Below are 13,477 nucleotides of genomic sequence, written 5' to 3'. Positions count from 1 at the left end.
CTATAAGCTTTAATTGCATAAAAGTTATGAAGAAATCATACTAGTATAGATTTTTGAAATCTATACTTAATTTAATGAAAAAGCTTATCAAGTGTCTCAATTCTCTAGAGCATCTATTTCAATGACGCCATGCTAATTATACATATTTTCTTTTCTTAGAACAACCACCTATCATTATAACTACAAACAAAAGAGACAATTCACTAACCTTCAGTTGCTTGGGACTGTAAAAGCTGTCGTATACGAAGTATGTCCTTTTCTATTTGTTGAATTCTGGTTATTCTTCGCTAAAATAAAATAAGTAACCAAGTTAGATCTATTTTTATTAAAAAAAAACATTAGTTTTTAATATTAATTTAACATTAACCATTCTATGGTTACCATTTAAAAGTAGGATTATATCAAATCATTCTTTTTTCTATGCCAAGTCATTCTTATGTGAGAATTAGATACATATACATATACATATTCATATACTGAGGACATCAGTGCATCAGTTCAACTTTTTAACATATCTAACTTTATAAAACAGATCCCTAAATTTAGGAAAACTGCACAAATGCAAGTTATGTATCTACTTGGACCATAAAGAAAGGTGAGGGCTGAAGAACTGATGCTTCTGAACTGTGGTGTTGGAGAAGACTCTTGAGAGTCCAGTGGACCGCAAGGAGATCCAACCAGCCCATCCTAAAGTCCTGAATATTCACTGGAAGGACTAATGCTGAAACTGAAGCTCCAATACTGTGGCCACCTGATGCGAAGAGCCAACTCACTGGAAAAGATCTTGATGCTGAGAAACATTGAAGGCAGAAGGAGAAGGGGACAACAGAGGATAAGATGGTTAGATGGTATCATGGATTTCAATGGACATGAGTTTGAGCAAACTCAGGGAGACAGTGAAGGACAGGAAAGCCTGGCAATGCTGCAGTTCACAGAGTAGCAAAGACCTGGACATGACTGAGCAACTGAACAACACATGATACATAACAGTGTGAAACTGCTATATAAAAGCTGTTCTCAAAAACTTTCAAAAAGAAAATTACATCTGAATTTAAACTTTTATATTAATTCAGATGTCAGTACAGTATAATGAGTTTATGTAAAGTATGGCATCCTGTAAAGAGAAAGAGCATCTGAGTTTTTTTTAAGAAGCACCAGTACGTAAACAATAAGAACAATCTTCCCTAAAGTTATTCCTATTACAGGTCAGCAGTACCTTTCAGAGTTAGCTTTCCCAAATACTTCAGCTAAACATTACTCCAAACACTAAAGATCACAATGATGGTAGGAGTTATTGCTTCCCCCATATACTGAGATCTTCAAGTGAACACAAAGCAGTAACTACAGATCAAACAATGTGGAAGTGAAAAATGTGGGAAATGTTTTAAAAATAAGTACTGCCAATATTTTATCATCAACTGCCAGAATTCCATAGTTGACACTGTAACATTGGTATAAGAAACTCTATTGTAAGAGTAATTGTTTCAATGAGGAAAAAGTGTCAGAAAATAGATGGAGTGATTTGCAAACTTTTTATGATTATGCACCCATCAATGAAAGATTTTTGAGCATGTATACTTCAATAGATAATTAAAGTATTATAACGAATAGCTTTAAGTATATACAGCTAAAAAGCTTACATACAAAACTTACCCTTGAATCATACATAGTTTTGTTTAAATACAATGTCCTTATGATTTTATTGCCATAGTAGGAATCATTATTGTTGCTGTTTTTTGGAAAAGTTCAAAACAGATGTGCTCACCAAAAAAGAAAACTTCCTCTCTCAGTCCCTCAGTTGTATCACTACAACTATGCTAATTCTCTATCACAATTCTGAAAATAGTGAACTTAAGGTAAATAATCACACTCCTCTCTCACGCTAGTAAAGTAATGCTCAAAATTCTCCAAGCCAGGCTTCAGTAATACATAAACTGTGAACTTCCAGATGTTCCAGCTGGTTTCAGAAAAGGCAGAGGAACCAGAGATCAACCTGCCAACATCCGCTGGAACATCGAGAAAGCAAGAGAGTTCCAGAAAAACATCTATTTCTGCTTTATTGACTATGCCAAAGCCTCTGACCGTGTGGATCACAAAAAACTGTGGAAAATTCTGAAACAGATGGTCACACCAGGCCACCTGACCCACCTCTTGAGAAACCTATATGTAGGTCAGGAAACAACAGTTAGAACTGAACATGGAACAACAGACTGGCTCCAAATAGGAAAAGGAGTACATCAAGGCTGTATATTGTCACTGTGCTTATTTAACTTATATGAAGAGTACATCATGAGAAATGCTGGGCTTGAAGAATCACAAGCGGGAATCCAGATTGCTGGGAGAAATATCAATAACCTCAGACACGGAGATGACACCACCCTTACGGCAGAAAGTGAAGAACTAAAGAGCCTCTTGATGAAAGTGGAAGAGGAGAGTGAAAAAGTTGGCTTAAAGCTCAACATTCAGAAAACTAAGATCATGGCATCTGGTCCCATTACTTCATGGCAAATAGATGGGGAAACAGTGAAAACAGTGGCTGACTTTATTTTCCTGGGCTCCAAAATCACTGCAGATGGTGATTGCAGCCATGAAATTAAAAGATGCTCACTCCTTGGAAGGAAAGTTATGACCAACCTAGATAGCATATTAAAAAGCAGAGACATTACTTTGTCAACAAAGGTCCGTCTAGTCAAGCTTATGGTTTTTCCAGTGGTCGTGTATGGATGTGAGAGTTGAACTGTGAAGAAAGCTGAGCACCGAAGAATTGATGCTTTTGAACTGTGGTACTGGAGCAGACTCGAGAGTCCCTTGGACTGCAAGGAGATCCAACCAGTCCATCCTAAAGGAGATCAGTCCTGAATATTCATTGAAGGACTGATGCTGAAGCTGAAACTCCAATACTTTTGCCACCTCATGCGAAGAGTTGACTCACTGGAAAAGACCCTGATGTTGGGAGGAATTGGGGGCAGGAGGAGAAGGGGATGACAGAGGATGAGATGGCTGGATGGCATCACCGACTCGCTGGACATGAATGTGGGTAAACTCCAGGAGCTGGTGATGGACAGGAAGGCCTGGTGATCTGTGATTCATGGGGTCGCAAAGAGTTGGACATGACTGAGCGACTGAACTGAACTGAAGGTAAATAATATTTTCTATTTAAGACATTTTACCATGTCCAATTTTCACCATGAAAACATGCTGAAGAAGAAATACTTTTAGTAGCTCTCTAAAGATTCTGCAGAGATGAGTGATTACTTCTACATCAGACACCAAATACATCCTGGCATTACAGAAACAACAAAACTATCTACACTTATTAGTTTCATAATATTTCATTGTTTTCCTCTCTCTATATAACCAGCTCCCCCTCACCAATAAAGTCCCAAGTCAAAATTTTTAATATTTAGAGGGTGAAAACAGGAAAATATACCTAACATTCCTCTTCACAGAACTGTATTTCTGTATTGCTATTAGGTCACTAGACCCTGTAATCAAGTCTGCACCTTGATGACTGCTTCCACAATAACATTTGTGCTTTCGTTACTCAACATAAAATGGAAGAAGTCAGTAGCACTTCTTTCCATTCTCTGTATGACAATCTTGAATATTTATGAAATTAAATAAAATGCAACATGCTTAATTGTTCAGGCATATAGACATGGTATGACTTTTGAAAAACTGATATAAAAATTATTTAGTAATATAGTTTGATATATATATTGAAATACCATGTAGAATCAAACCCCATACTCGCCAGAGACACTCAGAGGGCTCAAACAAACTTTATGTGCACCAGGACCCAGAGACTCCACAGAGACGGAGACAGAACTGTGTTTGGGTGTCTCCTGTGAACATGTGGGTCAGCAGTGGACTGCTGCAGAGGCAGGGGCTCTGAGTACAGTAGACCTGAGTATGGCATAAGCTGTCTCAGAGGAGGTCACCATTAACCCAACATAGAGCTGCCAGAACTCACACAGGACTGGGGAAACAGACTCTGGGAGGGCACAAATAGAACCTCGTGTGCACTAGGACCCAGGAGAAAGGAGCAGTGACCCCACAAGAGACTGACCCAGACTTGCCCATGAGTGTCCAGGAGTCTCTGGCAGAGGCAGGGGTCGGCGGTGGCCTGCTGCAGGGTCAGGGGCACTGGATGTAGCAGTGCAGGCATGTGACCTTTTGAGGGAGGTCGCCATTATCTTCACTACCTCCACCATACTTTGGCCTCAGATAAATAACAGGGAGGGAACATAGCCCTGCCCTTCAACAGAGGATTGGATTAAAGGTTCACAGAGCATGGCCCCGCCAAACAGAACAAGACCCAGTTTCCCCCTCAGTCAGTCTCTCCCATCAGGAAGCTTCATAAGCCTCTTATCCTGATCCATCAGAGGGCAAACAGACTCAAAACCACAATCACAGAAAACTAACCAAACTGATCACATGGACCACAGCCTTGTCTAACTCAATCTAACTATGAGCATGCCTTGTAGGGTCAACCAAGATGGATGGGTCATGGTGGAGAGTTCTGACAAAACATGGCCCATTGGAGAAGGGAAAGGCAAACCACTTCACTATTCTTGCCTTGAGAACCCCAACAACAACATGAAAATGCAAAAAGACAGGGCACTGAAAGATGCACTCCCTGGGTTGGTAGGTGCCCACTATGCTCCTGGAAATAACTCCACAAAGACTGACGAGATGGAGCCAAGCAAAAACAACATTCAGTTGTGGATGTGATGGTGACGGAAGCAAAGTCCAATGCTGATAGAGCAATACTGCATAGGAATGCTAGGTCCATGAATCAAGGCAAACTGGAAGTGGTCAAACAGGAGATGGCAAGAGTGAACGTCAATATTTTAGGAATCAGCAAACTAAAATGGATTGGAATGGGTGAATTTCATTCAGATGACCATTATTACTACTGTGGGAAAGAATCCCTTAGAAGAAATGTCATAAGTCAACAAAAGCACTCGAAATGCTTGGGTGCAGTCTCAAAAATGACAGAATGATCTCTGTTCATTTCCAAGGCAAACCATTCAGTATCATGGTAATCCAAGCTTGTGCCCCGACCGGTAATGCTGAGGAAGCTGAAGTTGAATGGTTCTGTGAAGACCTACAAGACCTTCTAGAACTAACACCCAAAAAAAGATGTCCTTTTCATTACATGGGACTAGAATGCAAAGTAGGAAGTCAAGAAACACCTGGAGTAACAGGCAAACTTGGCCTTGGAGTACAGAATGAAGCAGGGCAAAGGCTAATAGAGTTTTGCCAAGAGAACACACTGGTCATAGCAAACACCCTCTTCCAGTAACACAAGAGAAGACTCTACACATGGTTTTCACCAGACGGTCCACACTGAAATCAGACTAATTATATTCTTTGCATCCAAAGATGGAGAAGCTCTATAGAGTCAGCAAAAACAAGACCGGAAGCTGACTGTGGCTTAGATCATGAACTCCTTATTGCCAAATTCAGACTTAAACTGAAGAAAGTAGGGAAAAACTACCAGACCAATCAGATATGACCTAAATCAAATCCCTTATGACGATGCAGTGGAAGTGAGAAATAGATTCAAGAGATTAGATCTGATAGACAAGACTGCCTGAGGAACTATGGACGGAGGTTCGTGACATTATACAGGAGACAGGGAGCAAGACCATCCCCAAGAAAAAGAAATGCAAAAAGGCAAAATGGTTGTCTGAGAAGGCCTTACAAATAGCTGTGAAGAGAAGTGAAAGGCAAAGGAGAAAAGGAAAGATACACTCATTTGAATGCAGAGTTCCAATGAATAGCAAGGAGAGATAAGAAAGCCTTCCTTAGTGACCAATGCAAAGAAATAGAGGAAAACAACAGAAAGGGAAAGATGAGATTTCGTCAAGAAAATTAGAGATACCAAGGGAATATTTCATGCAAAGATGGGCACAATAAAGGACAGAAATGGTATGGACCAACAGAGGCAGAATGTATTAAGAAGAGGTGGCAAGAATACACAGAAGAACTGTACAAAAAGATCTTCACAAACCAGATGATCAAAATGATATGATCACTCACCTAGAGCAGACATCCTGGAATGCGAAGTCAAGTGGGCCCTAGGAAGCATCATTACGAACAAAGCTAGTGGAGGTGATGGAATTCCAGTTAAGCTATTTCAAATCCTCAAAGACGATGCTATGCAAGTGTTGCACTCAATATGGTAGCAAATTTGGAAAACTCAGCAATGACTGCAGGACTGGAAAGGGTCAGTTTTCATTCCAATCCCAAAGAAAGGCAATGCTGAAGAATGCTCAAACTACCACACAATTGCACTCATCTCACATGCTAGCAAGGTAATGCTCAAAATTCTCCAAACCAGACTTCAACAGTATGTGAACCATGAACTTCCAGATGTTCAAACTGGATTTAGAAAAGGCAGAGGAACCAGAGATCAAATTGCCAATGCCTGCTGACTCATCAAAAAAGCAAGAGAGTTCCAGAAAAAAAACATTTATTTCTGCTTTATTGACTATGCCAAAGCCTTTGACTGTGTGGATCACAACAAACTGTGGAAAATTCTGAAAGAGACGGGAATACCAGACCACCTGATCTGCCTCTTGAGAAATCTGTATACAGGTCAGGAAGCAACAGTTAGAACTGGACATGGAACAACAGACTGGTTCCAAATAGGAAAAGGAGTACGTCAAGGCTGTATATTGTCACCCTGCTTATTTAACTAATGTGCAGTGTACATCATGAGAAATGCTGGGCTGGATGAAGCACAAGCTGGAATCAAGACTGCTGGGAGAAATATCAATAACCTCAGATATGCAGATGACACCACCCTTATGGCACAAAGTGAAGAAGAACTAAAAAGCCTGTTAATAAAAGTGAAAGAGGAGAGCGAGACAGTTGGCTTTAAACTCAACATCAAAATTAAGATCATGGCATCTGGTCCCATCACTTCATGGCAAATAGATGGGGGAAACAATGGAAACAGTGACAGACTTTATTTTTTGGGACTCCAAAATCACTGCAGATGGTGACTGCAGCCGTGAAAGGAAAGACGCTTGCTCCTTGGAAGAAAATTTATGACCCACCTAGACAGCACATTAAAAAGCAGAAACATCACTTTTCCAACAAAGGCCCGTCTAGTCAAAGCTATGGCTTTTCCAGTAGTCATGCATGGATATGAGAGTAGGACTTAAAGAAAGCTGAGTGCCGAAGCATAGATGCTTTTGAACTGTGGTGTTGGAGAAGACTCTTGAGAGTCCCTTGGACTGCAAGGAGATCCAACCAGTCCATCCTAAAGGAAATCAGTCCTGAATATTCATTGGAAGGACTGACGCTGAAGATTCAACTCCAAGACTTTGGCCACCTGATGCGAAGAACTGACTCATTTAAAGACCCTGATGCTGGAAAGACTGAAGGCGGGAGGAGAAGGGGACGGCAGAGGATGAGATGGTTGGATGGCAACACTGACTTAATGGACATGAGCTTGAGTAAACTCCGGGAGCTGGTGATGGACAGGGAGGCCTGGTGTGCTGCAGTCCATGGGGTTGCAGAGTCCGACATAACTGAGCCACTGAACAGAAGTGAACTGAATAGTTCAGTATGAATTCAGGACAGCTCTCAAGAAATTAGGAATAGAAGGTAAATTCCTTAACGTGATAAATGGTACCAAAAACCTTAAGTAAACAGCATACTTAATCGTGAAATTTCAGAATTCTCTTTAAAGCCAAGGTGAGATGAAGAAGACCAATTATCATTGCTTTATTCAAAGATGTATTACATTTCTTATATAATACAAAGAGGGAAAAAAGGACTGGAAAAGACAAAACTGTCATTACTTGGAGACAATTTAACATCTAAATGAAAAAATCCAAGAAAATCTTAAACTACTGAGACAATCTAACAAAAGAGTTCAGGAAGACTCCTGGATACATCAAATTTAGTAATGTAAACTAGAGAAAATTCCATTCACAATAGCAACAAAAACTAAGATATCTAGGAATAAATGAAAAAAAAAAAGATGTGTAAGAGGATCATGAAGAATATGGACTACAGAGAATGAGATGTTTGGATAGCATCACAGACTCACTGGACATGAATTTGAGCAAACTGTGGGAGAAAGTGAAGGACAGGGAAGTCTGGTATGCTGTAGACCATGAGGCTGTAAAGAGTTGGACATGACTTAACAATTGAACAACAAGGGTTTTATGAAGAATGTTATAAAGCTTTTCTGAAGGGCATAGAATAAGACCCAAATGAATGAGATACAAAACGAGTAACAGTACCTAATATTTACTTGGAATTTGCTAAACTCCAAGGGTTTTATGCATATTAACTCATTTAATCCTTACATTTTTTACAGGGAATCATTTTCTACATTTTACCAATGAGAAAACTGAGGCAGAGTTTAAACAAGATCACTGTGCTGATAAGTGACACGGAATTAGAATCCAGAGACCAATCTTTCAACCAAGATCCAATCTTCATACTGTAAAGATATAAATTCTCCTGAAATTAATTTATAAATTCAATGTATAACTAATCAAAAGTCAATAAGGTTTTTCCTTGAAGAAAATAAGCTGATAACTAAATTTCAAATAAAAGAGTAATGAAACAGAATATAAACACATTTTTACAGACGTAAATAAGTAGGACTCATACTACAAGACTTAAGATTAATAAAATTATAGCAAATAAAACAAGTGTGGTATCCAGAGAAGCTAAAACAGACTAATGGAACAGAGTTCACAAATATTCAGCAAATACAACTTCTCAAATGCCCAAAACAGCATTACTAATCCATGGGGAAACAGAGATGCATCCAATAAATGTTAATGGAAAATTCTGTTAACAACATAAATATATATCTATCTGTGTGTATCTGTATGTCTGTATATATCACTAATTATATAATTATTGAATAGAAATTATACTGCATATAACATATACTATATACACACATTTAAAAATCATATGCATGAGTGTTTATATATATATATATACATAAAATTAGATTCCTACCTCTAAAACTAAAAGATGATGCTATGAAAGTGCTGCACTCAATATGTCAGCAAATCTGGAAAACTCAGCAGTGGCCATCGGACTGGAAAAGGTCAGTTTTCATTCCAATCCCAAAGAAAGGCAATGCCAAAGAATGCTCAAACTACCTCACAATTGCACTCATCTCAAACGTTGGTAAAGTAATGCTCAAAATTCTCCAAGCCAGGCTTCAACAATACATAAACTGTGAACTTCCAGATGTTCAAGCTGGTTTTAGAAAAGGCAGAGGAACCAGAGATCAAATCGCCAACATCCGCTGGAACATCGAGAAAGCAAGAGAGTTCCAGAAAATCATCTATTTCTGCTTTATTGACTATGCCAAAGCCTCTGACTGTGTAGATCACCACAAACTGAGGAAAATTCTGAAAGAGATGGGAATACCAGACCACCTGACCTGCCTCTTGAGAAACCTGTATACAGGTCAGGAAACAACAGTTAGAACTGAACATGGAACAACAGACTGGTTCCAAATAGGAAAAGGAGTACGTCAAGGCTGTATATTGTCACCCTACTTATTTAACTAAAGTGCAGTGCTCGCTTTGGCAGCACATATGCTAAAATTAACTAATGTGCAGAGTACATCATGAGAAACGCTGGGCTGGATGAAGCACAAGCTGGAATCAAGACTGCCAGGAGAAATATCAATAACCTCAGATATGCAGATGACAGCACCCTTATGGCAGAAAGTGAAGAACTAAAGAGCCTCTTGATGAAAGTGAAAGAGGGCAGTGAAAAAGTTGGCTTAAAGCTTAACATTCAGAAAACTTAAGATCATGGCAACTGGTCCCATCACTTCATGGAAAATAGTTGGGGAAACAGTGGCTGAGTTTATTTTTTTGGGCTCCAAAATCACTGCAGATGGTGATTGCAGCCATGAAATTAAAAGACACTTACTCCTTAGAAGGAAAGTTATGACCAACCTAGACAGCATATTAAAAAGCAGAGACATTCCTTTGCCAACAAACATCCGTCTAGTCAAGGCTATGGTTTTTCCAATGGTCATGTATGGATTGTTGGATTATAAAGAAAGTTGAGTGCCGAAGAATTGATGCTTTTGAACTGTGGTGTTCAAAAGAGAAGACTCTTTTTTTTTTTTTAATTCCCCATCCCGATCCCCTCTCCCACCTCCCTGGAGAAGACTCTTGAGAGTCCCTTGGACTGCAAGGAGATCCAACCAGTCCATCCTAAAGGAGAGCAGTCCTGTGTATTCATTGGAAGGACTGATATTGAAGCTGAAACTCCAATACTTTGGCCACCTGATGTGAAGAAATGAGTCATTTGAAATGACCCTGATGCTGGGAAAGATTGAGGGCGGGAGGAGAAGGGGATGACAGAGGATGAGATGGCTGGATGGCATCACCGACTCAATGGACATGGGTTTGGGTGGACTCCGGGAGTTGGTGATGGACAGGGAGGCCTGGCGTGCTGCGGTTCTTGGGGTCGCAAAGAGTCGGACATCACTGAGCAACTGAACTGACTTACTGACCTCTAAAACATATATAATAGCAAATCTGAGATGAATTAACGATCTAATTGAAAAATAAAACATTAGACTTACTAGAAAAAAATAGGGTATATTTAAAGATAGGAAAAGATGTAAAAATAGGTTGAAGAAAGCACAAATACGACAATATAACTAATTTAGCATTACAATAAAAAATAATTTTTTGTTATCATTAAGCAAAAGTAGGTAACAGATTTGGCAGGGAACAGTTATGAAATACATCATGTATAACAGATGGGTATTAAGAGTATATTAAAATATCTCTCAAATATAAATGAATAAGACATCTAACAATATGAAAAAAACAGCAAAAAGAAAATCTTAAAAGTCTAATACATATATGAAAAGATATTCAACTTCAGTAGTACTCATGAAAGTATAAACTAAATGACAAGATAATGTTTCATATGCTCATTGATTGTTAATTATAAAGTTTGACTCACAATTTCTGAAGGAAAAAAAGAAAACAAGAGTCAAAGGAAACAGAATTCTCATATACTCCTGGGAGAAACGCAAACTGATAAAATCATTTTGAGGGCAATCTGGCCAACACTATTCAGAACACTCCTACCTTAGGACCAGCAATTATGCTTTCAGGTATGTGTACCAGAGCAGAGGTCAGCAAGTTAAGGCTTGCCAGTCATCTGTTTATGAATCATGTTTTACTGAAACACAGTCATGCTCATTTGCTCATATACTGTTGTCTATGGTTGCTTTCTTGCTACAAAGGCAGAGTTGAGTAGTTGCAACAGACCACATGGCTGACAAAGTCTAAGCTACTTACCATACAGCCCTCTAAGAAAAAGACTCTTGACCTAGAAAAACTTTTGTGCACGTTTATAGGATATGGATAAGTATGTTTATCAGAGTTGTTTCAACAGTGAGAAATTATAAATCACCTAAATATATGTCAAGCAGAAAACAGGTAAAGCTACACAGAACTATGTCATCCATGTATTTATAAAACATTACAGCAGCACAGAAGGATAAGTAACTTTCGTTCTACCAATCCCCAACTCCCAGAAAAAGCTCTTATGAATAAGCTGATGTACATTTATCCAACCTTTTCTTACACGCATAGAGGAGAGTAGGGAGCACCATACTATGAGCCCAAATTTGTGTTGAACAAATAAAGAAACAAATAAATAAATAACCAAACTGTTAATGGAGACAGGCAGAGACTAATTCAAATAGGCATGGGCAAGAGTGGATTTTGTTTCAATTTCCCCAAAACTGTTCCACAGTCATTTGTATGTGTTTTATTGGTCATCTGCATTTTCTTTTCAATAAACTGAATGATTACATCCTCTGCCCATATAAAAAGTTGTCTTTTTCTTCTTAGTTTGTAGAATTCTTACAGTACAGGGATATTAAACCTTTCCCCCTTGATGTGTCACAAATAGTTTCCCGTATTTTTTTTTTCCTGCAGGATGAATGCTTTAAAATTTTACAAAATAAATCCTGTCCCCTCCTATTGCTTTTGAGTTTCCATTCTTAATTAAGATCTCTCTTGTCCTATATTTTCTTCTATTAATTTTATTTTTTACATTTAGATATTTAACTCACCTGTAACTCTTCATGTACTAGATAGGGCTTCCTTGGTGGCTCAGTGGTAAAGAATCTGCCTGCCAATGAAGGAGATGTGGGTTCAATCCCTGGGTCAGGAAGATCCCCTGGAGAAGGAAATGGCGACCCATTCCAGTATTCTTGCCTGAGAAATCCCATGGACAGAGAAGGCTGACGGCCTACAGTTCACAGGGTCACGAAAGAATCGGACACGACTTAGTGACTAAAAAACAACCACCACCAGAAAGGTTCCCAGTTATCATCTATGTTCTCACTGAGTTATTTACCATTCCCCCCCACCCAAACTTGCAACTTCTATCATTAAAAGATTCCAGATTTTCTTACATCTTTTTCTAGTCTCTATTCTGTTCTATTTGCCTATGTCTATTCCTGTGCTATTAATATCATACTGTGATTACTGCAACACCTTTACAGCAAATTTTACCAAATGGTAAGGCAAATCCTCACTCACTATAATTTTCTTAAATACTTTTGGAAATTCTTACTTTACAAACTTAAAAATCATTTTTCCGGGCTCTAAAAAAATTAAGATTATGACTAGAATCATATTATATTTCTATATCAACTTTTTAAAGAAAGACATTATTAGGATATTAAAATCTTCTCACCCAGGGATCTTATTTATTTTTAGCAACAGAGACATCAGTGGTTTAATGGAAGGGGGATCTTACACACCTGAAACAAAGTCCTGGAGTGATACCCTACCATGTGTGACGGATGGCAGGCAGGACACGCAGCAGGCTTCCCTCTTGGGTGGAAGGGGAGAGTGCCAGTTACACAGTGATGTCAGGCTGGCTCATCAGTTACCAGGGAAAGCCACAGAGGGGGAATGCCCTTCACTGCCCCAGTGATCAGCACAGACAATAGCTGGGGCCAGGGGCAAGTGTGTGGGAAGGTCAGGCTTGTATGCAGGGTGCAGGGGAAGCAGGCATTCACAGGATGTACAGACAGCAAGAGTGGTCTGACTACTCACTTCACTCCTCCATACCCTGCAGGACCTTACAATCTTAGTTGGCCCCTCTTCTGTGATATCCCTGGCATCGCTGCAACCAGATAACACAAATACAATGCAGAGAGCCACACAGGCTTTTCTACTTCTAGGGCCCCATAGTGTGTCCTTTAGCAATTTTATATTTTTCTTCATGTGGTCTGTGTTTGGTATTTTAAAATTTCCTGTCATTATGAAGAGATCATTCTACCCAATTTCCATTTCCAAATGGTAGTCATTGCTAATAGAGAAACCCTAATGTATCTTAACTCCAGCCACCCTACTGAGTTCTCTCATTAGCTGAAAAACTTTTTGGCTCTTCACCATGGTTTTTCTAGGTAGACAACAATGTAGTT

General features: G+C 39.1%; 1 protein-coding gene across 1 annotated transcript in view; it reads right to left on the bottom strand.

Annotated features, from left to right (window-relative positions):
* LOC136155308 (adenomatous polyposis coli protein-like) overlaps positions 1-12,381 on the bottom strand; it is a 34,655-nt gene extending 22,274 nt beyond the window's left edge. Inside the window, exons 1-2 of the mRNA XM_065917126.1 lie at positions 12,113-12,381; positions 209-287 (exon numbers count right to left, since the gene is read on the bottom strand). The gene's annotated coding sequence lies outside the window, so the exon portion shown is untranslated. The remainder of the gene's footprint in view (positions 1-208; positions 288-12,112) is intronic.
* Positions 12,382-13,477: the final 1,096 nt, after the last annotated feature.

The sequence above is a fragment of the Muntiacus reevesi genome, unplaced genomic scaffold (assembly GCF_963930625.1).
Source record: "Muntiacus reevesi unplaced genomic scaffold, mMunRee1.1 SCAFFOLD_116, whole genome shotgun sequence".
In the NCBI taxonomy this organism is placed as follows: domain Eukaryota; kingdom Metazoa; phylum Chordata; class Mammalia; order Artiodactyla; family Cervidae; genus Muntiacus; species Muntiacus reevesi.
Note: the sequence above shows the minus strand (reverse complement) of the source record. Positions and strands in the feature narration are given on the sequence as shown.